The sequence below is a fragment of the Erythrolamprus reginae genome, chromosome Z (genome assembly GCF_031021105.1).
Source record: "Erythrolamprus reginae isolate rEryReg1 chromosome Z, rEryReg1.hap1, whole genome shotgun sequence".
Lineage (NCBI taxonomy): Eukaryota > Metazoa > Chordata > Lepidosauria > Squamata > Dipsadidae > Erythrolamprus > Erythrolamprus reginae.
The window spans coordinates 131,772,720-131,786,171 of NC_091963.1; the positions used below are offsets into that span (position 1 = coordinate 131,772,720).

At 45.5% G+C, this 13,452-nt stretch overlaps 1 protein-coding gene across 3 annotated transcripts in view; it reads left to right on the plus strand.

Annotated features, from left to right (window-relative positions):
- Window positions 1-2,286: 2,286 nt before the first annotated feature.
- CACNG7 (calcium voltage-gated channel auxiliary subunit gamma 7) overlaps window positions 2,287-13,452 on the plus strand; it is a 68,160-nt gene continuing 56,994 nt past the window's right edge. For 2 of the 3 annotated variants that reach the window (XM_070766874.1, XM_070766876.1), the window contains exon 1: window positions 3,435-3,880. The gene's annotated coding sequence lies outside the window, so the exon portion shown is untranslated. Of the gene's footprint in view, window positions 2,346-3,434; window positions 3,881-13,452 lie in introns of those variants that run through there. The other variant, XM_070766875.1, reaches the window with a different exon arrangement.

Consider the following 13,452-nt stretch of genomic DNA (forward strand, 5'->3'; position numbering starts at 1 on the left):
GGACCAGAGTATTTTCAAGACTACCTTCTACTACATATCTCCTAGTGACCGGTAAGATCCCACAGGGTTGGACTTCTTTGGGTCCCATCAACTAAACAGTGTCAGCTGGCGGGTCCGTAGGGGGAGAGCCTTCTCTGTGGTTGCCCCAACTTTCTGGAATCAGCTGTCTCCTGAAATCTGCACCACCCCGACCTTATTGACCTGGCTTTTCCAACAGACCTAGGGCCACTAACTTTGGGGGGGGGTGTTACTAGATGAGGTTGGCCCATAAATGTATGGAGGGCTGCAATTATTTCAAATTGAAATGTTTTTATACTGATTCATGTCCATTTTTGTTGTGAGCCACCCTGAGTTTCTCAGGAGTTGGGCGGGATAGATAAATAGATAGATAGATAGATAGATAGATAGATAGATAGATAGATAGATAGATAGATAGATAGATAGAGATAGATAGATAGAGATAGATAGATAGAGATAGATAGATAGATAGATAGATATAGATAGATAGATAGATAGATAGAGATAGATAGATAGATAGATAGATAGATAGATAGATGAATGATAGATAGATAGATAGATATAGATAGATAGATAGATATAGATAGATAGATAGATATAGATAGATAGATAGATGAATGATAGATAGATAGATAGAGATAGATAGATAGATAGATAGATAGATAGAGATAGATGAATGATAGATAGATAGATATAGATAGATGAATGATAGATAGATAGATATAGATAGATAGATAGATAGATAGATAGATATAGATAGATAGATATAGATAGATAGATAGATAGATGAATGATAGATAGATAGATGAATGATAGATAGATAGATGGATAGATATAGATAGATGAATGATAGATAGATATAAATAGATAGATGAATGATAGATAGATAGATAGATATAGATAGATAGATAGATAGATGAATGATAGATAGATAGATGGATAGATATAGATAGATGAATGATAGATAGATATAGATAGATGAATGATAGATAGATAGATAGATAGATAGATAGATAGATAGATAGATAGATAGATAGAAAAATAACCAACACCTCCAAATATTGGAAGGCTGCTATCAAGTCACATACCCAATTTCTGCAAACATTGGTGATACATTTTAGTCTCCAGCTCTCTAATCACCTTTGTTGCTTTCCTCCGCACTCGTTCTAGTGTTTCAATTATAATAAATTGGACAACCCCCACCCCACCCTGTGTGAGAGAGTGAGAGAGAGGGGGGGGAGGGGGACTAGTAGACAACAATATCTGGGGCTCCCCAAAAATCGTGTGAAACAACACAGTAAACAGCTCAGCAATGAAAGCGAAATTTGAGGGTACTCTCCGTTGTTTGTCTGAAATGAAATGCGAAGAAGAAAGGGAATCTTAAAAGCGGACCAATTCCTTCAAATGTCAATACTTTCCCCAAAAGAGATCAGAGGGAGGGAGACTGAGGATACGAGAATTTCCGCTCGCAGAGGTTTATTCGACTAGCTTAAACGTTCAGTCCAGCTTTTGATCTTTTCCGAATTGTTTGAGGGTTACAGTCTGACTTTTCCCCATTGTTTGAAAGGTTCTCTGACCAAAACCCTTCTCTTGCTCCAATTGTCTGTCTATCACTCCAGGGATGCACACGCACGCGCACACCTGAGCTTGTGGTGTGTATGTATATTGGGGGGTGGGGGTGGGGGTTGGGAAGCCATAGCCGGCCTAACTTCAAAACTTCAGGGTGGCTGGCAAGCTAGGACACACATATACACACACACATACAGGCACGAAGTCTATAATAATATACAGTACACCATTCAGAATTCCACACACCCCTCCGGACGTTTACATTTCCACGGCAGTAGTTCTTGGACGGTCCAGCTGAGCGGGTACATAACATTCAAAGGAGCGTGAGAATCGCCGGACAAAAATTCTGTTTGGGATGCGCGCTCTTTCATCCCTTTCCCTTTTACCCCGCCGCTGCAGTCGCCTTTGCGTTTCCCTCTCGTTTTAGATCCCTTCCACAACGCCGCTCGCATTGCAACTCGCGCCCCAAATTCCACACACACACGCGCGCGCGCGCGCACACACACACCGAGTCAGACACCGGCTGAGCGGGCAAACCTGCGAGCGCCAGCCGGTCTGCCGGCCCCTTTAAGAGTGGTGACTCTGACATCACGGCCAGCTGCAGTGAGCCGGGCTGGGTGCTGCTGAGGCTGGGGAGGGGTGTGTGTGTGTGTATGTGATTGTGAATTCTCCTCGCGCCCCTCGTCGGTTCCCAGCCAAGCGGATACCGTGGTCCAGCGGGATCCGGCAGCGGGGGCGCCCTGTGCTTTTCATCCTGGGTGTGTGCGGGTCTCTGTCTCTCTCTGCGTGCGTGCGTGTGTATGTATATATGTATGTGTGTGGCTGTATGAGCACGCCGCGTGTGTGTGTGCGTACGTGTGCGCGAAAAAGCGGGGGAAACGACTCGCAGACAGCCCAGCAGCCTCTCGGCAGCCGACTGCGGCACGGGTGCCTGGTCGAAACCTCCAAGACAAGCTCGGTATAGCGGCGGCGGCGGCGGCAGCTGCCATCCTGTCCCCCCCCCCCCCCACTCCATCTCGCTCACCGCTACGACCACTGGCTGAGCCGAGCCGGGCCTCCCCTTTCCCCCCCGACTCCTAGCAGCCTGGGCATTTCCACCCACTGGTCTGTTTGTCTTTCTTTGAGGCGCTTTTATTCTTGCTTGCTTGCTTTCTTCTCTCTCTCTCTCTCTCTCTCTCTCTCTCTCTCTCTCTCTCTCTCTGTGTGTGTGTGTGTGTGTACGTTTGCGCGCGCGCGCGCGCGGTTTCCCCAGACGGCTTTCCCCTCCCGCTGCGATTTTTGGAGGCTTGCTGGGTTTTTCTCTCCGTCTCCTCTTCTTCCTCTTGCGTTTTTTTCCTCTCTCTCTCCTTCCCTCCCCTTCCCCCTTGCAATTGCGTCGCTCTGGCCGGACCACCTGCGAATCTTCCTTCTTCCTCGCCCCGTCGGTGCTTCCCGCCTGCTGGCCGCCTTTGCTATGCTCTGCGCCGGCTTCTGCCGTTCCTTCTCCGTCCGCTGAGGCGGCTTTCCCGGCTGCTCCTCTGCCCCCCCCCCACCTCCCGCTGCATTCATTCTCTTCCCTCTCTCTTTCTTTCCGCTCTCCTGCCTCGCCTCCCCCCCCCCCCCCTTTCGCCTCGTCCTCCAGCGGTTCCCTCTTCTTCGGCGCTCAGCGTTTCGTCTACCGCCGCCGTTGCTGCTGCTGCAGCCGACCTCTTTCCCTTCCCGCCGTCGCCTCCTCTTCCTCGCCGCCGCTTGTCTTCTTTCGCTGCTTCCCCCCCTTCTGTCATTGCCCCCCTCCCTGCCCGCTGCTGCATTCCTCCCTCCCTCTCCCCAGCTCCCAGATCGAGATTTACCCCCCGCTTGTCCATTGCTGCAGCGTTTCCTTTTTCCATTCGGTCGCCCCTTTCGAAACGCTGCACCCGTTCTCTCTCCCCCCCTCCTCTCCACAACACACACACACACACACACACACACACACACACACACACACACACACGCTCAAATACTCCTTTCTCCTCCTCCTCCTCACTTTGGAATGAAGCAAACTTCTGGATGGGGCGCCCAGCAATAGACCCCTGGCCTTTGGGCTTGCAGAGGGCCGGTCCTTGAAGAAGCCGGGGGTCCCCATTTCGGCGGCCGCCTCCCACCCCCACCAGAAAAGGGGGGGGAAAGGCGGTTTCCCCCCAACCTGCTCCCCTCCCAGGCCGCCGCCGCCGTCGGAGTGCAAAACAAGGCGAAGTAACAAGCAGGGGAGCGATGCAGGTGAGGGGGAAGGCGAGCGAGGAATCCGGAGCCCCCGCGGCGTTCTAACCGCAAGGTGAGACGAGAGGCTGCCCTTCGGGCCGATCCGTGCCGTGGTCGGCCGAGCCTATTACTTGAGAATCACTGCCTGCCTCCCCCCGGGCCCCGCTGCTTCTGGGGGGGGGGAAAGGGGGAAGTGCATGCGTGCCCCTCTGCATTCATGCCTGGGAACTATGCAGCCTGCCCCGCTGTCGCTCCATAAGCCAGCAAGCCAGGCAGAACTTCAGAGACCAGAGTTCTGTCTATACTGGCAAACTGAGGCCGTCGCAAAGCCCATCAACCCCTTCCCTGCCATCCCACCGTCCTTTGCTGATCTTCGGAAAGAACCCCCTTGTTTATTTCTTCCTTTTGAGGCTGATTCGTCCAGATGTGAGTGCCACTTTGTACTACTTTGGCTGCTTTGCCAGGTTTGTGGCCTTTCTCACGTTAATCAGTGCAATGGTGGCTGTGGACTACCTAGGTATGTGGCGGGTGTGTAATGGTTGTTGGTGGTGGGGTCTTGAATCATTAGTTCTCTGTGGGTTTTTTTATTAAACGAATTGACTTCAACTTGAAATATTTTAATTCCTTACTGATTAGCAAGTGTGCGGTTGGATGCTATATGCTCATAGAGTTGTCTGAAGTCTGCTTTTGGGTAGTGGGTGCTGACGTATAGGGCAGGTAATTATTGGAATAATAATCCCAGCCTAAGATTGTGGGATACTGGAGGTGGCAACTTTCTTTGCCACCACACATGCGTATTGCCTATTTGTGACAACCATCTATTCCTAAAAGTGCAAATTTTCTTGGAGTCTGAATAAAATTTCCCATTGCAGCTGGGAATTCTGCTTCCTCTCTGACTTTCGTTAAAATGTTCATGGGTTTTTTTAAAAAAAGCACCTGTCCACCTTTGGTTTTAAAGCAACCTTCCTTGGACCAATTGCCACCAACTTGCTGCTGCTGCTGCTGTTGTAAATATCTTTATTGTTTTCCCCACCTTCCTAATAAAGATTATGTGTCAGGCGCATAAGGTTTCTTGTCCGAGATTCATACTTCTATTGTGGTGTTCTTTAGGCTAGAATGACAGGATGTATCTGTTATGCTACAAGAACGTAGCAGGGCTAGGGGTGTGTGTGTGTGTGTGTGTGTGTGTATTAGGGCAGGGGGAGAAAATTGGTGTCATACATAAATTTCTTTAGCTCCTCGCTGATAGGCGAGCAGTCAGTCTGTGATTTCAGGCAGAACACGACACTGGTTTCTTGTAATGCTGAAGTGTTTTTTGCTTAGCCTGATTAGGAAGGTTGTGCTGCTGTGTTGTGCAGGCTTAGTAGGACAAGCTAAGAGAGGATGCAAGAATGTTTAACACCTTTTTCTCTAGATGGTGCATCAGGGCAAGCCTTCTCCAACCTCCAGATACATCGGCTGGGCTGCCCTGACCACCATACCAATCATGGAGGCTGATCATTGTGGATATCGGAAGTTGTAGTCCAAACACATTTGAAGAATACAAGATTGAGGGTGCTTGCACTGTTGTGCATTGTGTGTCAGAGTGTGTCTCTCTCTCTGTGTGTGTGTATGCATGTGACTGCAACTGGTTTCCCCTCAGTTTCCTTCCCCCCCCCCCCAAGCATTAATCTGCCTACGAGAATAATTTCACAGAATAATTTATTGTACTTCTCTCTGCTTGATGCCCTGACATTTTTGCATGGTTTCTCTTCACTCCTATTTTCCTTGTCTTCGCATATTGCACAATTCCTTCCCCCCCCAATATTGGGATTATGGCAGCCCCACCTCCCTACGCCCCTTATTAATATTCTATTACAGGCACATATGATATATCGGGGATGATCCCTACATTATACATTGAACAACGGTGATCTTTGTATCTATGTGTCTGACCTGTCCTGGATATGCAGATAGATTTAAGCTGATCACATTTCTCACTCCTCCTTGGCTGATTGCCTTTCTAGGGAAGTTCCCTTCATCCATGTGAATTTTCTATTCTTCTACTTTGGTGGGATTATGGGGGAGGTTCACCCCACTAGTAGAGGAACGTCAATTTTTTGGAACGGTATTGTTCCGCCTAAGCTGAGGTTATCCTGGTGGTGTTGGTGCTCAGTTGGCGGAGACTGTTGGCGATTTTACACAAAAGAAGCCCAGGTGATTCTAAAGGTGATACGGATTTCAGCTTGTATTTCTTGACAGGTGAAGGTGGTGTAGCCAAGGCTGGGAGGAGAAGCTCCCGGTGGTGAGCTGGGATGGAGATCAGTAACAGACTGACATAGCACATGAGAGCCAAAGAGGAGGCAGGCTGGCTGAGAGCTAATTTTACTACCTTTGTGAATCTGTGTCAGGCACAGCATCATTCCTACAATAATAGTAGTATGCTGTGAGTTGAAGCATCAGGCAGCCAGAGTATCATCTTATGCAGTGAAAGGGATGATGGAGGGAATGTTGTTACGCCTCCCTTGGTGCTGAGCGGGTTGTATGGGAGGTAGTAGGGCATAGTGGCTAGACTGCTGGTCTTAAACAAAGGAGCCTCCAATTCACTTTCCCAGACTTGCAGAGGCTGAAATAGGTTCTCCAGGAGGGCTGGAATTTGTTTGCTGTTCATTTATTGTAGACTGTTTACAGAGACACTCAGCTTAAATGTTATACCTTGTTCTGAGTGGCAAGCAGTATATTTAAATGCAAAAAGTCCATCTGTAGTCTGACATAATTTGAGATTGTTAGGGTGAGGGAGGCATTATCACGCACAATACCTACCCCCACCCGCCCACCACCCACACCCATAAGGCTTATTTACTAATTTGGGACCCCTCAACTCTACCTATCTGACCCATCTGATGTCAAAACATAAATAAATTAAGCTGGCGAACAAACGGGTGTTCTTTAGGGTCAAGGGGGAGAATTAAATGGTTATTTCTTAAACCTGGTGACTTTAGGACAAATGAGCTTCAACTCCCAGAATTCCCCAGCAGGTATGCTGGCTAGGGAATTCTGCGATTTGAAGCCCAAAATGGCATCTATGCTTTCTTGTAAATTGGAGCTTACTATTTTGACTTTGGAAACCAACAGGTAACATGGAAATTAGATTGTCTAGTTCAGTGATGGGCTACCAAAATTTTTACTACCACACTGTGGGCATAGCTTATGCAGGACACCCTGCATTTTCTTTCAACATCTTTCAGTGCAAATTGGGTTCTGTGGGGTGGAGCTCCATTTTCTCTACCCCACTGCGTTCCCCCCTGTCCGGGCAGTAGCCCACCCCTGGTCTAGTTCCGCATGCCATTTGTTTATAGAGAGGTAAAAAACAATACCCTCCCACCTACCTAAAAATTATTAGTCCTGTAAAAATTCATTTGGCGTCCTTGAGATGTACCATTCATATCTAATGTGTTACAGTTACAACCCATCCCTTCAAAGCATGGAGAAGATGGGTTAGGCACAGGTGTGTTCCCTTTTATTCTAAAAACAGACCTGTGAAACTGCCTTACATTAATTGTACTCTGGTTGTATCGCACAAAAAAGGGACACAACACAGTGTACCGGTACTCACCTCAACTAGGTTAGGCTAAGTTATCCAGCAACTTTAGTGACTGGAGGCAGATTTCATTTCTCCTTTAAAAATAAATAAATACAATTAGGTTTTGCAACCTCACAGTCTTTATTTGTTTTATTTAGCCCTACCCAGAATTGTTTGATGATGAGAGAGTGCGTAGCACAACACCTCTAAAAAGCATCCCTTGGCTTCAACTAGACCACGGTGTCAAACTCAATCTCACTGAGAGCCACATTCAGGGTTGTTTTTGACCTCCAGGGGGCTGGGGTGGGTGTTGCCGGGGTGGGCGTGGCCAATTCTATGTCACTCATGTCGGAGGGGCTCCTGTGGTGGTTTGAGCACTCTGCCAATGAAAATGGGCTCCCAAGCTCCTTTCAGATGTCACGGCTTCCTGCAACCCTCTGACAGCATAAATGGAGCTCGTGAAGGCTGCCCGCGGCCCTCACAAGCTCCATTTTTGGCTGTGACGGCCTCCTGCAACCCTCTGCCAGAGAAAAAGGAGCTGGCAAAGGCAACTCAGACCAGTCTTTGCTGTATGGGCCAGATCTACGCACCCTATGTGCCGAATCCCATCCCTGAGACTTGAGTTTGACACTACGGAGCAAGACGAATCTATCACACTAACTTTGTTAATAGCTTAGTTTTTCCCCCCATTGAAAAAAGGAGGGATTTCACTTGTTTACACTTCTGTGGATTCTGCTGCTATTGAAGACTCGGGAGTGAGGCTGGCAAAGATGGCTGCCCTCGCTGAAGACAAATGGCTTGGTCCATGCCCAAAAGATCACTTGGCCAGGCTCTAGGATACATTGGCAACTGCTGTAATGTTTTCACTGATTGTTAAGAGAATCCGAAACAAATCCATAACGTCTTGATATTTTTCACTCTGGAAAAGTAATAGTCAAAGGCACTAAAGTCTCATATTATTTCAAAATATATAACAGAATAACAGAGTTGGAAGGGACTTTGGAAGAGTCTACGAAGAGGGGCGGCATACAAATCCAATAAATTATTATTATTATTATTATTATTATTATTATTATTATTAAATTAATTAATTATTTTAGCTGAATCCCTGCTCAGGCAGTATGTGAAACCCTATGCCAGTGATGGCGAATGTTCTTTCCCTCAAGTGCCAAAAATCATGTGCACGCACTATTGCGCATACGTAGGTGCCCACACCCATAATTCAATGCCGGGGAGAGCGAAAAGAACTTCCCACACCTTCCCAAAGGTCCTATGTGGGCCAGAAATGGACTGTTTACCAACTTCTGGTGGGCCCAGTAGACTTGTGTTTTGCCCTCCCCAGACTCCAAAGGCTTTCCTGGAGCCAGGTGTGTGTGTGTAAAAACACCCTTCCCCATCACTCTGGAGGCTCTGTGAAAGCCAAAACCATTCTCCCAGAGCTTCTGTGCTAGTCAAAAATCAGCTGGCCGGCACACATGCACATGGGAGCTGCACTAGGGCAACAGCTTGGGTGCCAGCACATATGGCTCCGTGTGCCACCTGTGGCACCCATGCCCTAGGTTCACCATCACTGCCCTATGCCATTTCAAATAAATGGTTGCCCAGTCTCTTCTTTAAAACTTTCAGCGATGGAGTACCCACCACTTCTGAAGACAAGCCATTCTGATTGTTCCCACTGTTTCCTGCTGGTTGGGCCAATGAGAGATGGAAAAATCTGGAGAGTATCCAGTTGGAAAGATCTAAAGTGGTTAATTGAACACAGGATCAGAGTTCCTTGCACATGAATACCAGAATTTTGAAATTATATGGCTTGCCATTCAGAATGTGTATTTAATTGTGCTAACATATCTCGCTGGGCATAGTGTGTGAAAAAAAAACACATTTGTGTAGGCCAACATTTACAGAAGTGATGAATGTCCAATGGAAGGTGGCATAGTTCCCAGTCCATTTCCATGTGTTGGTTGTTGTTTTTCCCTTTTGTGTCAACAGATCTTGGGCATATGTTTTGCTTAGTCTGCTGGATGAGTTCTGTCAAGGCCATAATGTGATAAATCATGGAGAAATAGATCATGTGCGATTAACAACATGCACAAACCACGTGCATGTAATATTTGATCATAGTGACTGGTTTATGGGTAAAGCGCATTTTTGGCATGTTTTGTGTCTTAAATGTTTAATCTGTCCTGTCTTGGACACAGGGAGTAGTAAGCCACACACAATAAATTGTAAGAGAAGGAAGGTTATTCAAGCAGATATACAGTATAATTACTAAAAAGCCATAAGTAACACAAAGAAATACAGGCAGTCCTCAACTTGTGACTACAATTGAGGCCAAAATTTCTGTTGCTTAGTGAGACAGCCGTTAAATGAATTTTGCCCCATTTTACAACATTTCTTTCCACAGTTGGTGAACCACCGAAGTTGTTAAAGTTAGTAACACAAACGTGAATCTGGCTTCCCTATTGACTTTGCTTGTCAGAAGGTCACAAAAGGTGACCCTCTTGGGACACTGCAATGGTTATACATAGGAAGCAGTTGCCAAGTGACTGAATTTTGGTCACGTTGGGTTGCAAATGATTTTGCTACCAATTTGTGTGTGCGCTTGCATGCAAATGCAACACTTCTGTGCATGCACAGAAATGCCCTGGGCAGGTGGGCGGAGCCTCCCACCGTTGGTGCTACTGGTTCTAAGAACTGGTCCAGACTGGAAGCAACTCACTGCTGATGGGGATACTGCACCCTGTCATAAGTGTGAAAAACGGTCATAAGTCACTTTTTTCAATGCTGTTATAACTTCGAATATTCATTAAATGAACTGTTGTAAATTAGGATTATCTCTATGAATTGTGTTTCTGGATGTTTTCTAATGTATCCAATATTCTCTTCAGTATTTACATTTCTGTCTTCCTTTACAATTATCTAGTTACCCAGGAATGGTAATGGGCAAAGCAAGAAATCCAGAATAAGCATCTCTTAAGATTACTATCTTTTCTATTTGTAACTTCCTAGCAAAAAAGCTATTTTCCCAAGTATCATCCATCTCTTTAAACATCTCTATACATTGAAACATATATATATATATCTGTCCGAACTTGATTGTCTGTTCTTCCATACTTTGGTCTCTGGCTATAAACATACACATCTCTTTTCTCACTAGCTGATATAATCCCCCTCTTTCTTCACACCTATATTGCTCCATGCACGCACACTTGGAAGGGTTATGTGCCTGATTGTGTTATATGCGTGTGCGTGTATGTGCTGATTTGGAACAGGGTTTGTGTAGGATGGTTTGGGTATTGTGTCACCTTCTGTAACCAAAATAAACCCATTGCAGATGGGAGACATCAGATGAAGCTTCTCAGCTAGCAGCTGGGGTAATGCCACACTGCCAGGAATTATCAACAATGCATAAAAAGGCAGTAGTGCCTTTATTACAGACAAGACGCTATCTCTGTGATAGAGAACCTATGGCACGCATCCCACAGGTGGCATGCGGAGTCATATCTGAGGGCGCATGTAGCATTGCCCCAACTCAGCTCCAGCACACATGTGCACGCTATCCGGCTGATTTTTGGCCTTCGAGAAGGCCGTTTCGCCCTCTGGAGGCTTCAGGGAAGCTTCTCTGAATCCCCGAGTGCAAAAAACCAGCCCAACGGGCAAACTGGAAGCCCAGAAAAATAGACTTCCGGTTTTCCCATTGTGCTGTTTTTCATAATCCGTGGCTTCTAGAAGCTTCCCTGAAGGTTCCGGAGTGCAAAAAACAGCACAACAGGCAAAACAGAAGTTTGTTTTTCACCATCCCAGGCTTCAATGAGGCCTGTACGCATGCACGGGGATGGTAGTTATGCGCATGCGCAGGATGGAGTGTACATGCATGGGGGAGGGATTGAGTGTGGGCATGTGTGCATATGCTAGAACACGCACAGTCCCTTTTGGCATGTGAACCTGCCCTATCTATCAAGTCATTTTATGCCTGGATTCTTGGCCATTCTCCCAGGTCCTCTATCTTCTATCCCAGTGTTTCCCAACCTTGGCAACTGGAAGATATTTGGACTTCAACTCCCAGAATTCCCCAGCCAGCGCTGGCTGGGGAATTCTGGGAGTTGAAGTCCAAATATCTTCCAGTTGCCAAGGTTGGGAAACACTGGGAATTCTGGGAGTTGAAGTCCCAATATCTTCCAGTTGCCAAGGTTGGGAAACACTGGGAATTCTGGGAGTTGAAGTCCAGATATCTTCAAGTTGCCAAGGATGGGAAACACTGGGAATTCTGGGAGTTGAAGTCCAAATATCTTCCAGTTGCCAAGGTTGGGAAACACTGGGAATTCTGGGAGTTGAAGTCCCAATATCTTCCAGTTGCCAAGGTTGGCAAACACTGCTCTATCAAACCCAAATTCTACTTTTCTATCTTACTTACACATATGAACAGATAATTATATCGTGGGTAGGAAGAGTTTTTCTTTTTTTAAATCTCAATGGCACAAATTTGGCCAAAGAAAACATAATTAGAAATCCTACTAGATACAAGCAAAGAAAAGTTCTTGAAAACTGCATGGCAAGTGGAGATGGTGTTAGGTGTTGAAAGTGCAAAAATATCCTGAAGGGAATGGTAAGTTTGTGACAAAATAAGATAAAATAAAATAAAGATCAAGGCTTGGTAATATTTGTGGGAAACCAATAAGAAACTACCGAAGAAAACAGGATAAGGAACCTGGTCCACATCGCCGAACTTGAGGCTGCACCAAGGGCAGCTCATTCAATTTCATTATACACATGTTGTAAATTGAAGTAAAGTTTTGATTTGAAGGGCATCGGTGCAGTCATGCTAACTGAAAAATTCTAGGAGTTGAAGTTCACCATCTTCATGTTGCTAAGGTTGGGAAACCCTGCACTCTCAGAGAATAAATGGTGCTTACTTTTTGATTATTTTCATGTGGCATATTGAACCACAAAAACAGTCGGCAAGATCTTAAATTTCCATCTTCTGCAAACAAAATCCAGAATACCAACCAAGCCCAGATAATTGGCTCAGTCCAGAAAATCATGGTCCAGTTAATCATGGCCAAAAACGTTTCATGAAAATAACCTTTCCGTATCTCCATCTTCTTCAAAGAGAAATAAACCAAAGTCATTAAACTTCTTAAAAGCATTTCATATAGCTAAAACTATAAAATATTCATAAGAAAGCATAGAAATCCTAGTTTTTGAAATTCTTGGTAGGGTGCCATGAGAGGAGGAAGAAGCTTGTTAAAAATGTGGATGAAAATCAGGATAGTTGAAGGAAGTCTAGAATCAGAGTTTTATTTCTGGAACACAAGTTGTCCAGGTTTCAGATGCATAATATCTCAAGGGAAACTAAGCCTGTGTGGTGCTCCTACTCTTTGAGTTTGAAGTATGAAATGCAGTAATGCAGAACTTCCAGAGAAGTGCATCTTAAGACACGATCTTGAGTAGAAAGGAAAATAAAAAGATGGCATTCGCATATTATTTACAAATCACCAGATGGATCTTTGGCAGAAATTCTCTATCAAACTGTTAACAGGCACTGTTCCATCCTAATTCCAGTGTGTAGGAAAAAGAGCAAACAGAGCTGGGGGGCACAGCTAAGCACGTCATCAGTTTAGAGTCAATAAGTTGTCATAAATGGTCCAAGTTCAACCCCTCTTGAATTCCATTGACCCTTATTTGGTATCAATATAATATTAAACTTTAATTGATTAGATGCTGGTGTATATAGGCTTAAGTAGTAAATCCTTTTTGAATTGCAACTTAATTTATGGTCCTAATCCTTTGTCGGACAAGAGTCAGATGAAAGTGTGGTGAGAAGAAATTGGGTAGGTTCTCCTTCGAATTAGAAGGTGGCTAAGTGGAAAAAGTTCCTTTTATTCACGCTTTTCATCACTCCCATTTCTGGATAAGGCAAGAAAGTGCAATCCATGAGGTCAAGGAATAAGAGCAGAAACATGGAAAGTTAAACTTGGCACATGAGCCTCTTATTCAACTGAATTTCAACAGATTGTGCCAATTTACAACAAACTCTGTTGCTACTCCTGGTCCACCAACCCTCTGCAAAAATATTTTTATAA